Consider the following 19,537-nt stretch of genomic DNA (forward strand, 5'->3'; position numbering starts at 1 on the left):
CGATCTATTCATTTTCAATTACGACAGTACGACGAATACAAAAAATAATAAAAATTACATCCAGATCGATAGACCACCTATCAACGACTATACGCATTAAAGCAAGCCGAAGGTGTGCCGCCGTTATCGCCCCTCCATCACCGGAGTCGGGCACAGGGAAGTCTTCGTGCTAAGGCCCCGTAGGACCAGCACACTAGAACAACAACCGCCGCAGATGAAGAATAACGTAGATCAAAAGGATCCAACTCGAAGACACACGAACGTAGACGAACAACAACGAGATTCGAGTAAATCCACCAAAAATAGATCCGTCGGAGATAGACCTCCACACGCCCAGCAACAATGCTAAATGCACCGTTGGAACGAAGTCTAGACGGAAAGACCTTTATTCCATCTTCAAGGAGTTGCCGTCGTCTCGTTTTTCTAAGCAGAACATAAACCTAACAAAACTGAAAGAAACAACTAAAAACGGAGCTCTCCCGTTGGCCCTTGCTGAGATCCATCGTGCCCAGTGGCCCTAGGGCCACCGGAGAGGAGCGGATCTGCGGCGGCGCGGGCGGAAGGTAGGAACCCTAGCTCATTAAATTACAGTACTCAGTACATGCCAACTAATCAAGTACTCCGGCCAATGGTCTGCACGCTCCAGCATCCTAACCCACGCGAGAAGTACGTTTTGCCAAGAGCTCACACGAGGCACCGGCGAAGACGCGCGCGTGCGCGCGATAACCATGCACGCGCACTGCTCAGCCTTCCGCCACCGCCGCAGCGTCCCCTGCGTCCCGGGCGCGGCTACAAAAAGGAGCGGATCGCCCCAGCTTCCGCAGGAACCAAACGCGCGCGCACGCCAAGCACGCTCAGGCGGGACGATATGGATCTCCGCCGCGGCAGCATGTTGCGGCAAGGAACACTGGCGACAGAGACGGACAGCAAGGGCGAACGGGCGGCGCGGGAGGGGGAGGAGGAGGAGCCGGTGAGCCCGGTGGGGCGGCTGTTCCTAGAGCCGCGCTTCTGCTGGTACATCGTGTGCGTGCTCGGCCTCGGCGCCCCGGTCGACCTGGCCGGGTTGCGGGCTGGGATCGAGGCCACCCTCCTGCGCCACCCGCGCTTCTGCAGCGTAGTAGTACGTTCCTAGTCCCCTGGTCCGATCTTTTGATTTTGAGTTGTGCGGTGTTCGTGCGTGGTGTTGTGTGAAAGGCTGAGTTCATATGGCGATTCCTTGAGTAAATAGCAAAAAACTATCATGTTACCGGTTAGGGTTACAAAAAACTACCATCATCATTTTGTTAAGACTACCACTATTTTGGTGCGCTATTCCGAAAAACACTGGTTACTGAACGGTTATGGCTTAATTCCGTTTATGACATGAAAGACCCGCTCGTCAGCTCCACGTGGCAAAAAGGTCAATACCGTTATCTAAACAATTGAGTTGACCGTTATAACTGGATGGAGCCCACATGTCAACTCTTTCTCCTCTATCTTCCTTCTCTTCTCCACCACCGGCGCCTAGGCCTCTCATGCTCCCAAGTCGCCCCATGCTCCCTGTCAGGTATTTGATGAAATGTACTTCCTCCTTTTCGGTTTATAAGGCTCAATTCAAAATTCTCACCAACCAAGATAGATGGTGAGTGGTGGAATACTTTTTGTAGTTTGCAAAAGCACCCAATTAATGCTCTTATTTTCCTCAAGAAGTATGTTTACCAATGCATTAATTGCAATGCATGCATGCATAAATTACATGCATTGGTCAATTTTCTCTTAGTACTTGCATGCAATGATTTAATGCACCTTGGAATCTAAACATGTGATGGAAAACAATCAAATTGAGCCTTATGAAATGGAAAAACTAAAATTTTGAGGTAAGCCCTATAAACCGGAAAGGAGGGAGTATATGTTTATAAACTTTGTTCGCATATGAATCCAGTGAAATGTTTTTGATGATCTGTAATATATATTAAGATCATTCGATGTCGTGTCAAAAGGACAACCAAAAACACATACAAACCCTGTACACCCTACTGGAGTGATTAGTAGCGAAAGTTTGAAAAGAAAACGGCAATTCAAAAGTTGTCAAGCTTCTCATAGGCATCTAATTCGTGCAGGTGATGGACGAGTTGGAGGAGGGCACGGGCCCAAAGTGGGTCCGAACCACGGTGGAACTAGACGAACACATCATCGTCCCAAACCTTGACCCCACTGCCATGTTGATTGAGCCGGGCAGGACTCTCGAGGACTACTTGTCTTCCCTGTCCACGCTACCCATGGACCACTCCTGTCCCCTCTGGGAGTTTCATGTCTTGGACTTTCCCACCTCCGAGGCCGCTGCGGCCCTTGCTTTCCGGGCACACCACTCCCTCGGGGATGGCACCTCGCTACTATCCCTTCTCATTGCATCTGCCGGCTCGTCTAAGGTGTTGCCAACCACCGCCCCGCGCTGTGTCAGCACAATAAAAGCCTTGTCACCGCGCTCGCCTTCATCCGCGGACAAGGGTGCCATGGTTGTTTTCACTGTCTAGATCGTGTCTTTACTTCTTATTGTGTGGCACACCATTGTGGATATAGCGTGTTTTGTCGCGACTGCCGCATCGATGCTACGCGACCCACCGGCGTTGTTCAAAGGTGCTGATGGCGTCGAGTTCCGGCCCAAGTGCTTCCTGAACCGCAAACTGAGCCTCGACGACATCAAATATGTCAAGAGCGTCATGTGTTGTGTACGTACGCGATTCTCCGTTTCTTGGCATAATATTCTATTTCATCTTTTTCTCTCAAATTAAAAGACAATCACCCATGGATTGCAATTCTGCTCCTTATGTGTACCTTGCAGACTGTCAATGATGTTCTGCTTGGAGTGACTTCTGCTGCCTTGTCTCGCTATTATTTCCGGAAAACAGGTGAGCTCAAGTAATTTTAGATGTTTTTTACATAGTTGATGAGATGGTTGTGTTGTTACTTTATGGAAGTGCCATAGCCTTAGTTAACCAATTTCAGGTGAAACCGGCAAAAGGAACATCAAGGTGCGATCCACATTTATAGTCAACCTAAGGAAGATGACTGGCCTACATGTAAGCCCCCGCTCGAAGTTGTCTATTTGATCAGATTAGCAAGATTGTACACAGGAAACTTATGTTGTGCAAAATTGGAAAAATAAACATCATCCGAAGCTCAAAAAACAAAAAAAAATCATCTGAGATTCACCTGAGCACTGACGTGAAAATCCAAAATACTCTTAAAAGAATATTTGTTGTCAACTGTGAATATTTATATAGGGGTAAAAGAAGGAACTTACTTTTGATCGTGCGGGTGGTTGTTGCGGATGAGACCACGAAGTATTTTTCATTTTTGTTTAAAATGCACGCATGCACAGCCGTTGATTTGTGTCATGTGAGACACTAGCTAGCATGATGAAATCGGGCAAAGACAACGACGTGAAGTGGGGAAATCAGCTCGGCTACATGCTACTCCCGTTCCATATAGAAAAGCATGACGACCGTCTCAAGTATGTCAAGAAGGCAATGAGGGTAGCACATAGGAAGAAGAGCTCCATGGAATCGGTCTTCACAAACTGGAGCGCATCGATGATACAGAAAATCTTCGGTAGTAAGGTCGTCAGTCATTTTGATCTTATTTTCATCTTGTCCTTTAAGGGCTCGTTCAGTTAATCCTCTCCCAGGGAATTCCCTCTCAATGGTTAACGTGATAGGTCATATCATATATATTCTTGCCATACATACTAGTGCTACTCAATGTTAGGTCTCTAACTTGAAATCTTGGATCACAATGTAAACCTTGGCAATTCAACCTTGTATGCAGGCAACAGCTTCTCTATGCTATGCCTTGTTCAAGAACACCACCATTTTGTTCTCCAACATGGTTGGACCAACTGAGCAGGTAGCTTTGTATGGCCACCCCATCCTCTACATTGCCCCAAGCATCTATGGTCAACCACATGTAAGTTCTGAAGAAAATCTCAATTTAATAAAAAAAATCTTCTTTGATCAGTGCATTGTCTCCAGTTGTTTCATGGGATACAATTTGTAGTTTTTTCCTGGAAATATGGCACCCTTGATATGCAACTAGTCCTAATAATTTCATTTTAATGTGTACCACAGGCACTGACTATTCACTATCAGAGTTACATGAACATTGTCAAGCTAGTCTTAGCAATAGATGAAGCACAACTTCCAAATGTTGATGGCCTTTTGGAGGATTTCATCGAGTCTCTCAAGCTAATTAGAGAGGCAGCTTCAGGAAAACCACGTGTTGTCGAAGAGCGTTCCCGGGAAGAACATAGACATGGAGAGACATGAGTGCATGACTACATAAAATATCCATAGGTCACCTTGTATTATTAATAATAACAATGTTTAGGGACTTGATAATCTCAGGAGTGTTGCACATGTTACGTAAGAAGTCGTGATAAGTTGGAGCGGGGTTGACCAATCATGCAATGCACACACACAAGCAAAGTACTTTGTTGATAATATAAATGGAAGTCGTCGGTTGATATTTAAGCCTTGCATCACACTAGTAGAAAACAAGGTTTTGGTTGAGGCTTGGGTAAGGGCATTAATCCCGGTTCACTAACGAACCGGGACCAAAGGGGGCATCAGTCCCGGTTCGTGAGGCCAGGACGACGGCCGGGCCTTGGGGGTTCCAGACATGAACTGGGGCCAATGGGCCTCGCTCCTGGGCCAGGACCTTTAGTCCCGGTTGATGGCTGGAACCGGGACCAAAGGTTGTCCTTTAGTCCCGGTTTTAGCCACAAACCGGGACTAAAGAGAAGCCTATATATACCCCCGCCCCTGCCCGCGAATAGAGCCACCGCTCTATTTTTTCTAGCCGGCCGTGGGAGAGGTGTGTGGTGCTCTAGCTCACCTCCTATGCACATGAGGTGTTTGATGAAATGCCCGAGCCACACTTAAGCTTTCTCCTCTTGAAGCTCCTTGTTCAAGCTCCATTTTCCTCAAGATTTTGTCTAGGTTTGGTGGTCTGTCACGTCCCCGTCCTCACGGCTATCGATCGCCCGCGTCGATCTCATCGCCAGCACCACCGTGGTGAGCCTCTTGTTCTTATCTTCTTTCTAAAAGAAAAAAAATTCTTACCTGTATGATTTAGGTAGATACTTGTATAATTTTCTTACTTTTATTATTATTTGTTATTATATAGTGTGATGGTTTTGGTATCCGCCCCTGTCGGCCCTCGTTCTGTCTATGATTCAGATGTGGTATATTATATTTTATAACTATTTGTTTCATTTAGTGTTTATGACAATTATGCCGACCAACGTGACATAGATGTTTTTATCTAGGAGGTATGTGAACCGGAAATTCCAACCGACCCTCTTGTCGAGAGGTTAAATTTAGTTGAAAAAGATAACAATTACTTGAAAAAAATGAAATTTATTGAGGAGGAGAAGATGGCATTGGAGTTGCATGTTGCGGATGTCATCGATGATCACAAGATCAAGATGGATGCAATGCGCTTGAAGATTAGAAAGATTATAAAATATTACATTCATACCGAGGCTTGGTATCATTATGCCGTTGGATCAATTGTTACCTTAGTTGCGATTATGATCGCATTTATTGTTGCATTTAAATGTTTTACATAGTTTCCATGTATGTTTTAATTAGATGCTCTATAGAGCTATATGTTGTTCAATGAGAACTATGTATGAACTATGTATGAACTTAATGTGATGATGAACTTCTATTAATTTGGTCACTTCTCTATTCATAATGTTCTGTAATGGTTTTTGACACACTTAATTATATATAATGCACGCAGATGAACCGGCAATGGATGTATGATGACAGACGCACCTCCGAGTATATTAAGGGCGTGCATAATTTTCTCGAAGTGGCTGAGGAAAACAAGCAAAATGATTTTATGTGTTGTCCATGCCCTATCTGTGGGAATACGAAGTCTTACTCTGACTTGAAAACCCTTCACATCCACCTGCTTGAGAAGGGTTTCATGCCACACTATAATGTTTGGACCAAGCATGGAGAAAGAGGGGTTATGATGGAAGACAATGAAGAAGAAGAGGATGATGACAACTATTCGCCCCCTGAATACGGTGATGCTGCAACGGGGGAAGCTGAAGATCAAGAGGAACCAGACGATGTGCCGGATGATGATCTTCACCGGGTCATTGTTGATGCAAAGAGACAATGCTAAAGTGAAAAGGAGAAGTTGAAGTTCGATCGCATGTTAGAGGATCACAAAAAAGGATTGTACCCAAATTGCGAAGATGGCAACAAAAAGCTCGGTATCACACTGGAATTGCTGCAATGGAAGGCAGACAATGGTGTATCTGACAACGGATTGGAGAAGCTACTAAAAATATTGAAGAAGAAGCTTCCAAAGGATAATGAATTGCCCGACAGTATGTACGGAACAAAGAAGGTTCTATGCCCTCTAGGATTGGAGGTGCAGAAGATACAAGCATGCCCTAATAACCGCATCCTCTACCGCGGTGCGTACTAGCACTACAAAAAAATACACTTCCGTGATGATACGTGTTTGTCATAGTAGGTCGCATTTTTTGTCATGCATGTACATCCATGACAAATTTATGACAGAATTAAGATAGTCATACATGTGCTGTCGTAGAACTGTTCCATGACATTACCAAAATTATCATCACGGAAGTGTCCACTTCCATGACGATAAATCGCGCGTCACAGAAGTGCTTTCGTCAAGGGTGACTGACACGTGGCATCCACCATAACGGAACGCCGTTAAGCTATCGGGTCGGGTTTTGGATCTGATAACCCGTTAACAGCCCCGACCAATGGGAAATTTCCACGTGTAAAATTCTTATTGGCCGGACATGTCAGGACCCCGATTCCAAGTCACATCGATCTAACCGGTAACACTTCATATCACTTTGCGGCCTCACGCACGGTATTCCCACGGGTGTCTCCTTACCATGGCCCGGGACCGTTTGCGCCTTTTGGCTCACGTATATGATAGTGTCGCTAGCATCCATATGACAGGGAACCCGGGCTGACATGGCTAGTCGTGAACCCAAAGCGGCACTAACCTATGGGGACAGGCATACATGAATCACATCGAGCGTGTCGGTCAGCAGCGTGTGAATCCGGGCTCTAGCACTGGGCTAACAGGACTCCGGGAACCCGGGCTGTAGCAGGCTAGGCAGGACTCCAGATGTCACCGCGTGACATTTCCCCGAAGGGACAGACACAGGAACGAAGTGAAACACATGCCGGCCAGTCAAGTGTCCTGAGCAGTAGTGCTAGGCTAACAGGACTCCGGTGAACCGGGCTGTAGCGGACTACTATGGCTCATGGAAGCACTAGACTACATTTCCCCATAAGAGAGACTGCCAAGGATAAACAACTAGATTGTCGGATCCCACACATACCAAGCATTTCAATCATACACATAATATGCTCGATATGTGTAAATACAACATGGCATCACAACATAACCCTACAACTCAAGTATTTATCCATTAGGCTCCGAGGAGCGAGATATTACAAACATGGGTCTCATGACCCAACAATCATAGCATACAAGTCAAAGCACATGCGGAAGCTTAACATGTCTGAGTACAGACATCTACAAATGAAAAAGGCTGAGAAGCCTGACTATCTACCAGATCCTGCCGAGGGCACAAGATCGTAGCTGAGGTATCAAGCTAAACGTCGAAGTCCACGCGGAACTACTAGCGAGACTTACGTCTCTCTGCAAAACATAAAATAGGCAAACGTGAGTACAAATGTACCCATCAAGACTTACATCAGAACTAACTACATATGCATCGGTATCAACAAAGGGGGTGGTGGAGTTTAACTGCAGCAAGCCAGCTTTGACTCGGTGGCTTACCTGAACTACGACTGCAAGCAACTCTTTTGGGGTGGCGCACACGAGTCCACATATTCACCATTCAATACACCACTATGGATCCGCTCCCGTCTCCCTACGGGAAGGCCATCCATAGCACTCACACTTATCTTGCGAGTTTTAGAGTATCCACTTCAAGTTATCTATGAACTATGCAAGGGGTCCAAGTTTCCATATCCGAGGAATCCGGCTATTCGAATAGATAATGATAACCCTGCAGGGGTGTACTTCTTCACACACGCTCCCACCACTTACCGTCGTTTACACGACATGTACTCGGCAACCTTCAAGCGGAAGCCCAACGAGGGTGTCGGCCACGGCCTACCTAAACACTCAAGTCTCTAGTCCAGGTTTATCGCCTATCCAGGTTCCATCCGCAGGGAGTCCGGCCGAGGTTTCCACATACGGCCCCGAACGATGTGTACAGGGTTCCGAGACACCAAACGGGCGCCCGGCATGCCCGGCCACGGTGTATCTACCGCATCATAGCCCACCCCTAGCGTCAGCGCTACGCACGGCCGCCAACACATAACCTACAAACACCAGAAACTAGTTGCAACTCCTGGACAGAGTACTAGGGTGATTAAGAAGCCGAGAGGGTCAATTAAGGATCCCAATGAGTGGTAGTAGCTGTTCATGGATCACAGACACAGAACTCAGTTCCTAAGGACGGTTTCAATGAGACAACCCACCATGTACTCCTACATGGCCTCTCACCGCTACCTTTACCAAAACGTGTTCACACACTTAGCCCACACATAGTAGGACATGTTCACACACCTCCGATTCATTTCCGATGAATCAGACCTGACACAACTCTATGCAATAGCAGGCATGACAACAAGCATGAATGAGTAGGCACATCAGGGCTCAAACAACTCCTACCCATGCTAGTGGGTTTCATCTATTTACTGTGGCAATGCCAGGTCATGCAAAGGATAAAGGGGTTCAGCTACCGCAACAAGTAACAGATGAATCGTTGTTGTCCTAATGCAGTAAAAGAGAGCAGGAGTGAGAGAGTGGGATTGTATCGGAATGAACAAGGGGGTTTTGCTTGCCTGGCACTTCTGAAGATAGTAGCTCTTCATCGGTGTCATCAAACTCATCGTCGGAACATACGTCTACTGAGGGGGAACAACCACCGACTAGCAAAGAAGGAACACAATCAATGCAATGCACATTCACATGAATGACATGTCATGTTAAGGTACTGAATTCACCTAATGCAATATCTAGCCAAGTTAATTGAAGTGGAACTCAAACAAGATCAAATTCCAACTCCAAATGTTATTTCATAAATTGCCCTAATCATCATTTGTCCTATTCAGTGAGGTTAACTTGTTCAAACATGCATGAAAATTCCATATTCAGATTCTTTGGATTTTTCTGATCATTTTTCATATACAAATCTTTTCATTCTGAGTTACGGTTGATTTTATATGATTTTTAGAAGTTTTGGGTATTTTCTGAAAATAATAAATCATTTCTGACTTATTTCAAAATTCCAGAAAGTAATTACTACGTCAGCCTGACGTCAGGGTGATGTCAGCAAGTCAAGAGGGCTGGTCCGGGTCAAACCTAACCAGTGGGGTCCACTGGTCAGTGTTTAACTAAACTAACCTAGTTTAATTAGCACTAACCTAGGTTAAACTAATTAAATTTAAACCTAAACTAGATTAATTAGCCGGGCGGAGCCTGCATCTCATAGACCAGTGGGTCAAACAAGGCCCACCCAGGTCAACTCGGTCAGCGGGGGGGGGGGGGTCAAACCTGCCGGCGACTTGACGCCGGCGAGGCCAGTCGCGGCGGCGAGCCTCGGGTTAGCGTCTACGGCGACAAAACGGGCGGCCGAGGCCATCTACGGGGAGCTGGAGCTCACCCGCATTCAGTGGCGGCAGCGGGGACGGCCGGAGCTCGCTGGAAACGAGCTCGGGGCGGCGCCGGAGTTTGGGTGATTGCGGGGTTGGTGCTACGGTGCACGTCGAAGCGAGTGAGTGTGTGCGTTAGGCTCCTGGGGGCTTCCTGAGCATGGTGACGCGCTCTGTTGTGAGCTTGCGCGGCTGTGTCCACGGCTACGCCATGGCCGTCGGCGAGATGCTCTCGGCCGCGGTGGGAAATGGAGCTAGGGAACGAGCGCGAGCACGAGAGAAGAGGGGAAAGGAAGAAGGGCTCACGGCGAGTCTCCTAGAGCGGACAGCACGGCTGGGGACGGTCTGGATGGAGCCAATCGTCAATGGCGATCTCGGGTGCCCGAGGTAGAAGAAGACGAGGTAGCCGGTGATGCAGGGCATCCGGCGTAGCTTGGCTCTGCGTAGGTGATGAGGGCGACGCTGCGGACCCTCTGGACTGGTCGACGAGGCGAGGGAGGGCCAGTGGCCGCGGTGGCAGTGGATGGTGGCGACGAGCTTGTTCGGCCGAGCTCGAGATCGAGCGGGGAGAAGGGGGAGAGTGACCAGAGGAGAAGGGGGTCGGTTCGGGGCTTCGTCCATGTCTCCTGGGTGTCCCGAGAAGGGCCGGGAAAGGAGGAAGCAGACAGGGAGGTGGCCACGGTGATCGCGCGCGTGTCGACACGCCTCTGCCAGTAGGCAAAGGTTGAAGACAGCGGTGCCCCTGGTGGGCTGGGCCGCCAAGTGGACATGCGAGGTGGGCTGCCCAGGTGAGCACTCTCTCTCTCTGTTTTCCTATTTGTTTCCTCTTTTCTAATTTTTGCAGTTTGTTTTTGATTTAGTTTTAACACCAAATCAATTTTAAACTCCATGAAAATAATTGTGTGAACTAAATGGACTTATCCAAAGCCACGCAACAATTTTTCAGAATTATTGAACATATATTTATTATATAATAAATATAGATCCAATTAAAATATTTATTGGATTAATTCAAATGGCCAAAATAAATGTTTCTGAGCTCCTAAAAATATTGGTTTGAATTTTTCCTCTTGCCAATATTTTTACAGAATACGAGGGACATTTTCTTGGACTCATTAGAGAAGATTTTAAAGTTGGTTATTTTTGAACTGATTTCTGAGGGTTTCAACAAACCTCAATTCAACTTTCAGAAATTTTAGACATGATGCATGAGTGCAGATGCAACTATTTCACTCAGGTATTCTAGGGCTGTGACAGGACAAAACACGTGTCAGCTCGTCAGTGGGTCAGATAGGCGCCTATGATACGTCGACACATGGCACAGCCCAACAGAGGCACATTCTTGTGAAAAGGCCGACCCGTTTGACTTGGTCAAAAGGTGGCGGGCCGGCCCATGGAAAGCCTGTTAACGGCATGTTCGCATATAGCCCATTTACAGCCCGCTAACCCAAGGCCCATTACGCCCTATCCGAATTAGGCCCAGTAGCGTCATCTAGGCCATCCAATATGATTCCAGCCTGTTTTCACTTATGGCCCATGTATGGCCCATGACATCTTTCGGCCCATATGAGGCCCTATGTAACTCTTGGCCTATTAACGGCCCGTGGTGAAACTGGCCCGTAATGAACAGTGTATCACTTTACACCCATTAACGGCCCGTGGTGAAACTGGCCCGTAATGAACAGTGTATCACTTTATACCCATTAACGGCCCGTTATTCTGTTGGGCCGTTTCCAGCCCATGTTATCTTTCGGCCTTCTCAGAGCCCATTTATTCTTGGGCTCATTTCCAGCATTCGTTTACTTACGACCCGTTACTGTCATTTTCTGCTTGTGGGCCAAATTCAGCCCGTGGTTACAGTCGGCCCGTTTGTGGTCCATTAATACGTTGGGCCGTTTTCATAGCGTCATCAAATACGGCCTATTAACGATGGCCCGTTACGGTCGGCCCATGAATGGGCGATTCCAACTCTAGCCCGTTTACGGCCATAATGCGGCCTGTTATTGGCCCATGTTTGGCCAATCGATCATACGGCCCGTATAAGGCCCATTGATGATACGACCCATAGAAGGCCCATTGTTTCTACGGCCCATAGAAGGCCTACTGTTTCTACGGCCCGTAGAAGGCCCACTGTTTCTACGGCCCGTAGGAGGCCCAGTGTCACTACAGTAAATATTAGCCCATGGTTATTGTGGCCTAGTTTAAAAAAATAGGTTATTGCAGCCACTAGTTAACCGCGAAAAAAGAACTGCAATGACTACAAGCAAACAAATAAACAAGACAACAAGGAAATAAATAAGCAAGCAACTAACGCTAGGCTATCACGGGTATTACACATATTACATCCACTGGGCATCAAAGTTCGCCACCAGTGCAAATATATGGAACAAAGCAGCATATCATATACACTGGCCGTCAAAATTGGCCACCAGTGCAAATAAACGCGGCAGCAAAACAAGAGCATAACTGAAACAACTTCAGAAGAGCTCAAGAAATGTTATCCTGGGTATCCACCATGCTGGCAATAAGCTTAGCAAGCTGATTAGCTTTGTCCTGTTTGGCGCTAAAATCCTCCAACGCTTGCTGTTGCACCAGAAAGTATGCATCTGAATGCTCCAAGGACTTCCGCAGTCCTTCCGCTTCTTGTCGCAGCACAGCTGATCAATGTCTTTCATCTTGTAGTTGAGACTCAAGAAACCGAACTGATTCAGACAGTGAGTTTGAATAGCTTGTGCAAGCGGTAGTGGCCAGTAACTCCAACACTAAACCAAGACATGATGTGTCACTATCCTAAACCTTATCTGCATTACTTCCTTTACCGTTGCTTAATAAGGCACTCTTCCCCAATATTCTGTCACCATTCTAAAAGAAGAAACAAGCAGACACATAACAAGTTTAGCATGTACTAGTATATGAAACTTATTTCGGTGAACCAGTTCATTAGTAAGGTGGACAGGATTAAACTACCAAGTCTTCTATTGCCAAGTACTAGTACATAATAAAAGCATCAAACAAACATATATCTATGTCCTATGGTAGCAATGGAATCTTAAATTAGAACTATTGTTCTTCAGGTTTAGGCACTTGTTCTACATGAACAGAGTACAGTAAGACGCAAGAATATAATACTTAAAAATAGAAAATGAGCTCATAGACCTTACCACATTCTTGGTTCGGGACCAGTACAGAACAAGACGTTCCCAGTCATCATCCAGTAAATGTGTCTCAGGAGAACGTAAGGGAATTTGATGAGTTTCTTTGCCGGTGAAGTACGTTTTCTTCAGGTAATTCCGATACTGCCACCAAGCATTCTTGAAGATAGCAGAGGTATTAGCACAGGTTACCTCATCCTGAGTTTCCAAATCGGTCCTTCTCTATAGAGAAAAATGGGAAAATTTGCTATATTATAACCATCATGGAGGTAGGATGTATGAGACGAAGCAAAGTAATTGCCATGAATAACATTACTTACACATAACTCCTGGACAAACACCTGCAACTGACATTTTCCTTCATCATCAGTGTAATATTTCCAAGATGGGAAGATACGCACATACGATTTAACAACATCAAATGCGATAGATGCTAAACTACGACTAGCTAGTTGTGCTTCCTCCACAGGAATAAGCGTACTAACTAGTGGAGTTGGGGTTCGCCGTGATAGTACTGGCCCTTTGGGCACTGGAGATGCCTTACTAACTGCTCTTGTTTGGGAGCTCTGTGGTGGAGATGGTGTTGTGTCAACAGGAACTGGGTTACTATAGGCTGGGGTTAAGGTTAGATTGGGTGAAGCTGGTTCTCTATCCATCATAGTAGGGGTACAATCTGCGAGAGTTTAGGTTATGTGTGGTAGGGCTGGTTCTTGTGCATGTACAACCGGGGTGCTATCTCCACCAAGAGATAGCACTGTTTTATTTGAAGACCGTGCTTTTAGTCTGCTAGATACTGGCATCACCCGCTCCAATTCAAATGGCTGATAAACAGGAAACATAGTTGAATGTACAGACATTATATGAGAGACAGATGCCATAGATAGTATGAAAAAAAGAGGGCATGAAATAGTTGACATGTATATTGTTTAACTAAAACGGATAGCATGACATAATTTCACATATATGATGTCTATCTAAACTGGATAGCATAGCATAACATAATTCAAAGATATGATGAATAACTAAACAGGATCGCACGACATAATTCACCTACATGTTATCTAAGTAATCAGGATCGCATCATTTAATTCACATATGTGATTTATATGCTAAACAGAGGGCATTCGATATGATGTCTGAACTAAGAACATGGTGTTGAATATTGTGTATATGATGTCTAAACTATGCAATGCAAGACATTGTATGCATGATATGAGCAGTATAACCGTGCCAAGTTAGAGCATACACCTCAGTGGGGGAATAGGACTGGTCATCTATCTCTGAATCCATCTCTGAGGAGCTATCGGGAATCAATAAGAGATCTGCTTCGACAGGTAGCACTGTATGCTCTGAAGGCCTTGTTTTCACTCCAGATTTTTCCATCTCCCACCCAAATGGCTGATTCATAGGAAGAGTAGTTTAATGTACAAACATTGTCGACAAATGGAAATGTAGTGAAGAAAAGGATGGGCAAGATATCATTCAAATATATGATGCTTGGTTAAACAGGATGGCATTGCACATTTCACATATATTATGGCTGGCTAAAAGACATGAGACTGCATAATTCCCATATATGATATAGAAACTAAACAGGTGGCATTACAGAACATGTCTAAACTAAGCAGATGACATATATGATGTCAAAAGTAGGCATTGCAAGGCAACATATGCATGTTATGACTAACATCATCATGCCAAGGTAGAGCAAACACCTTGGGGGGTAAATAGGAGTGGTCAGCGGCGTCCGAATCTGCCTCAGAACAGATATCTTCCTCTGGATTACAATCTGGAGAGGGGTAGGGAGGTTTTGCCATTGAACCCACCATGGAGGGATGTCTGCATGACATTGTATTGCCGCGCAAAACTCTTCTCTTTTTCTCTACATGTTCAGCATGACTGTGTACAATATCTGACATGCATACGAAAAAAATATGGTGAGATTATGTAAGGAGAGCATGCAGAAATTTAGAGTGATGGTAACAACCAGTGGATCGATGTTTTTCCGTTGAACCAAAAGAGCCCTAATGGATCGACGTGAATGTATAGTAATAAGTGATGCAACAAGTGTACAACCTCTTTGCCGTAGCCGTGTCGACCTCAGCATCATTGGGTTGGTCGCTGAAGCAGTTGAGGCAGAGGTGGCTGTTGGAGGTGTGGAGGAAGATCTGAGGAATCTGTAGATGGCGTCCAGGGCACTGCTCTGTTGTGACGGATCGTTCTGTCGTTGGAGGAGATCCGGTGAGCCGTAAGACATCAAGGCTGAAGCAGCACAAGACAGACATCGTCAATCTCAAGTGGGATTCTAATAGCATCTCCAATAGATGATGTAAAATGGATGTAAAATTAACATCACCAAAAACCACCTGACTACAACAGATGAGGTAAAAACTGTTGACTCTGAACTTAACTGTCAAAACTGAAATTTACTATGGAATCTAAATGCTACTGTCGAAACTAAACGCAATGGTAGCAGAGAGGCACTTGACATGTAGTTTAGGGAGGGCCTGCAGTTCATCTTCAACCTGCACCCCCCTGATCCGTCAGCCACCACCGGCCGAACCTTCGGCCCCAGCGCCGCCTCGCCGCCCCGAAACAACTCGCCACCGCTGCCCCGGCCAGCCCTCTAGGCCCCCCACCCTGAACCTTAAGATAGATAGTGGGGTACCTCTCCGGCGAGCCCCCGTCCCCGCTGCGGGTGGTTCTTCCTTAACTCCGGTGAGCCCGCCAACCCCTGGAAATCAACTGACCAAAAGTCGATTCAGTCAAATGATGTGTGGTTTAATCGGAGCAGAGCAGCAGCACGAGCGAGGGGGAGAGCAGCAGCAGCAGCTGGGTGAGCAAGCGATCGAGCGAGAGCCGGAGCAGCAGCAGCAAATCCGGCTGGTATGGACGCCGCCACCGAAGGGGCCTCACACTGGGGGAGAGCCGCCGTGGATATGTCGCCCGCGGCGCCGGCTTCAAGGTAGCTGCTCCATGGGGGTGCGGGATGGAGCATCATCGGCGCCGGGAGGTCGAGTTAAGGAGAAGGTGTGATGTGATGAGTGTACAACCTCTTTGGTGGCGCCGAGTAGGCCTCGGCTTCGTCTGAGGAGTCGGTGAGGATGCTGCGGTTCCGGTGGAGCAGGTTAAGGAGGCGCTGTGGGGATGGAGCAGCCGCGATAGACGAGGCGATCGTCGGAGCAGCTCCTTGGAGGTGGAGGACGGGGCGGCTGAACTGGCGGGACGACGAGATGGACGACGGGTCCTCATCCGGGGAGGTGGACGAGGGACGTCGAGCTGTTGTGCTGGACGACGTCGTCGGGGAAGAGGCTCCGGCTGGGCAGTGGTGACGTGGCGGACGGAGGAGGGTGGGGTTTCGTAGCTGGAGCGGAGAGGTTATGGCGGCCTGGGATTTCGAATGGCGAAAAGGGGGCGATGGGAGGGGGTGAAGCATGACTTAGGAACGCGCTTGTCCAAAATGTAGGGTGTGTTACAAAAGTACCCCCCCCCCACCGATTTGAACTAGCGGCCCTTTTGGCTCAGGGTTAGAAGGGGGATTTCGCGTGTCGGGATTTGGCAGCTGGAGGGAGTTTGCGCGCGCGTTGTAATTTCGGGATAGCAAGGCGCGGGTTGTGAAGGCGCCAGTTGTGGGAGCATGATATCTGAATTTTCGGGATATAACAAGACGCGGGTTGAATTTTAGGGACAAGCCTAACGTGTAGTAATATTGTACTTGTACGTACCAAATCAATTTGCACTTCCCTCAACCAAAAAGAAAACGAAAAAAATAAAACTATTCACACTACACAAAGAGAGAGTCTTGCCCCGTTTTACTATACAAATGCTATTCAAAGCTACTCCCTTCTTCCATCTATATAGGGCCTAATGCGTTTTTTGATGCTAACTTTGACCAAATATTAGAGCAATGATATATGACATGCAACTTACACAAAGCACACCATTAAATTCGTCTGTGGAAGGTTCTTTCAATGATATAATTTTCACATTGTGCATGTCATGTACTATTAATCTTGTCAATAGTCAAAGGCGGTCTTAAAAATCTCATTACGCCCTATATAGATGAAAGAAAGGAGTATGAATCCATGTTATGTCTGATTAAATTTTTTCGCTTGCTGTATAATGCATGTAACCTACTCATACCAACATTTTAGTGCATTCCAAATGCCTATACTACCGCTGCAATTCGAACTAAATTTGAATTCGTTTCTCTATTTCAATAAGAATCTACAATCATGATTGTTGCCAACTTCATCCATCATAGTTTCCTTGCTATCCGCCAGATATAAATCAGACGGCCTATAATGCAGGATGGCAGGCACACCATCATCAACAACTCCGTTTTTTATAAGAGTAGAGATAAAACATATTAAATGTAGTATACCATGTTCATAACCACACCATGTGTATCACCGTTATATATATTCACACATCCGTCAGTTTGAAACACTATGATAAATTCTTCAAATATCAGAATTCACTTTTTATAATGAAGTATATATGATCTCTATTCGTCTTTTACACCCACACAACCCTCTTATCTTTGTAGCTAGCGCTAACTTTCTCTTGTGCATGCACACACCCGCATCCCTCTCACCCTCCCTCAGGATTCTCTAGCTCCATCGCGCAAATTCGTCTTTTCACTTTAGGTCGTTCACCCATGGTGTGTGTAGGCCCCCCAGCTCCTTCTTTACGGCACACATCGATCGATATGCCTCTCTAGCCAGGTGTGCCTAGCACAAACACAAGCTTCCCCTCTTCTCTTGTCACCGTCCATGCCTCACTCCCACCACTCTTTTCATCGTTCTCGTACTCGCACACTACTCCCCCTCGATATAGTATGCCTCTCGTACCACCTCCTACATGCATCCCTCTCTCTCTCTCTCTATCCTTCTCCTCGTGCCTCATTTGCTTCTAACACACACATGCATGTATACCGATCAATCTCCCAACATATACCTAGATCGACTTTAACTACCCCCCCATCGATCGACGTACCTCACAACTTATGTCTCTCCTTTATCTTACAAAGGGCAATTGATCTTCCTATGTAGTTACGTCTGCTTACCACAGCCACATCGTCCCCCCTCATCATTCGTGCATGCCTCCTGACCCGTCTCTCACACGCACGTGCACAGACAACAAGCAGCCATCTCCTCTCTTATTGATATTGCGGGCGTGCCCTCCGTTTGTCTAGCAAGCCTATCCCACCATTTGTTAGAAGCAACTCCACTACCACCCCCTCCAACACTCTAGCTCTGTCTCTCTCCCAACCTTATTCATCTCCTGCACATATGCATGGATGCCGATCGATCTCCCTTAATACATGAGGCAGATCGATCTCCTTAATACATGAGGTAGGCCTCTCTCCTCCTCCACACATATACCATCCATTGTACCTCTATAGTTAATTGGGCCTCCCTCTTCCCCCACCACACACCGATAGTCGAGTGCTGTAGGTAGGTATCCATGCCACAGAGACAAACTGCACATGTCCCATCTCACGTTCCAGTAGGCCAGCCACTCTATATCTTTGATGTGGGCACACACAAATTCGATGGCACTCTTTATCGATCGCGCGCGCGCACACACACACATCATCCCTCTCTTCGATTCTATGGGACACCTAAAGCCAATGATACCTCCACTCTCTTCTCGTGGATCGCCCCTCTATATATATGTTATATCCAGGACTCTATTTCACACACATTGCATATGTTAAATTTTTTGATTGACCCCCCCCCCACACACAAAAAAAACTCTCAAGAACCCACACACTATATCTCTCTAGGTTTGTATCTCTCTCACACAACCCCACGTAGGTGGTGTACGTATATAAGAAGAGAATAGGTGCACCGTGCACGTACTCACGCTTCGTGCCCAGCCACACCCGCGCGGGTACACGGTGGAGCTCATTTCTCCGCAGAAGCTGAATTTGTTTTTGAAACATCAAGTGGCCAGAGACTCGAAAACTTATTTGCCCATTAGTGACTTGTCAGGGCGGTGGATTTTAGTTTGTATGATAATGTTGCATCCACCTAAAGTAACGAAAGTTCTTACGTAAACTTTCTAGTAATTCCCTCTTTGTAGGTGCAGCATCACTCCTAACATTTGTAATATCAGTTTGAAACTTGTAATATTGCCGTGTCCTATTCCTGCGTTTTCAAAATCCTGCGAATCAAACAGGTCCTGAGTTGGTGATGATGTAGTGCCTCCCATCTTTCACCAATAACCATCGGATCTAGATCTGACGCATACGAACCAAGCTTCTCCATTTTTGCAAAAAGATGCCCGCACTTGTTCCCTATTTAAAAACAACTCCTTGTCTCTCACAATCAGCCTCATCTCCTCCCCACCACATCTAGGAGTAGAAGGCCGTGGAAAAATCTGGCGCGATGGCCACTGCCGGAGCCGTCCACCCCCAATCTTGGTGTTCCGTGCAATGCACGGGCATCTACGCATGGGAAATTATGTCGAACAAGGCTAGTTGTAAGCAGGATAGCTCTACAGCCATGATGATAGTGACTGCAGACGATGAGGCTGACTATGGTATGCCAAACACGGCGCCTATACTCAGGTGTCATCTCCGGTGCAGGGTCTTGTCACTTCACTGTGAGGACCAGCACGTAATAATTTGACCAACGGATA

The 19,537-nt window shown here is 46.5% G+C and overlaps 1 pseudogene; it reads left to right on the top strand.

Annotated features, from left to right (window-relative positions):
- The first annotated feature begins 868 nt into the window (after positions 1-868).
- Positions 869-4,315, top strand: LOC119272476 (annotated as a pseudogene).
- The last annotated feature ends 15,222 nt before the right edge of the window (positions 4,316-19,537 follow it).

Source organism: Triticum dicoccoides, chromosome 3A (genome assembly GCF_002162155.2).
Source record: "Triticum dicoccoides isolate Atlit2015 ecotype Zavitan chromosome 3A, WEW_v2.0, whole genome shotgun sequence".
In the NCBI taxonomy this organism is placed as follows: domain Eukaryota; kingdom Viridiplantae; phylum Streptophyta; class Magnoliopsida; order Poales; family Poaceae; genus Triticum; species Triticum dicoccoides.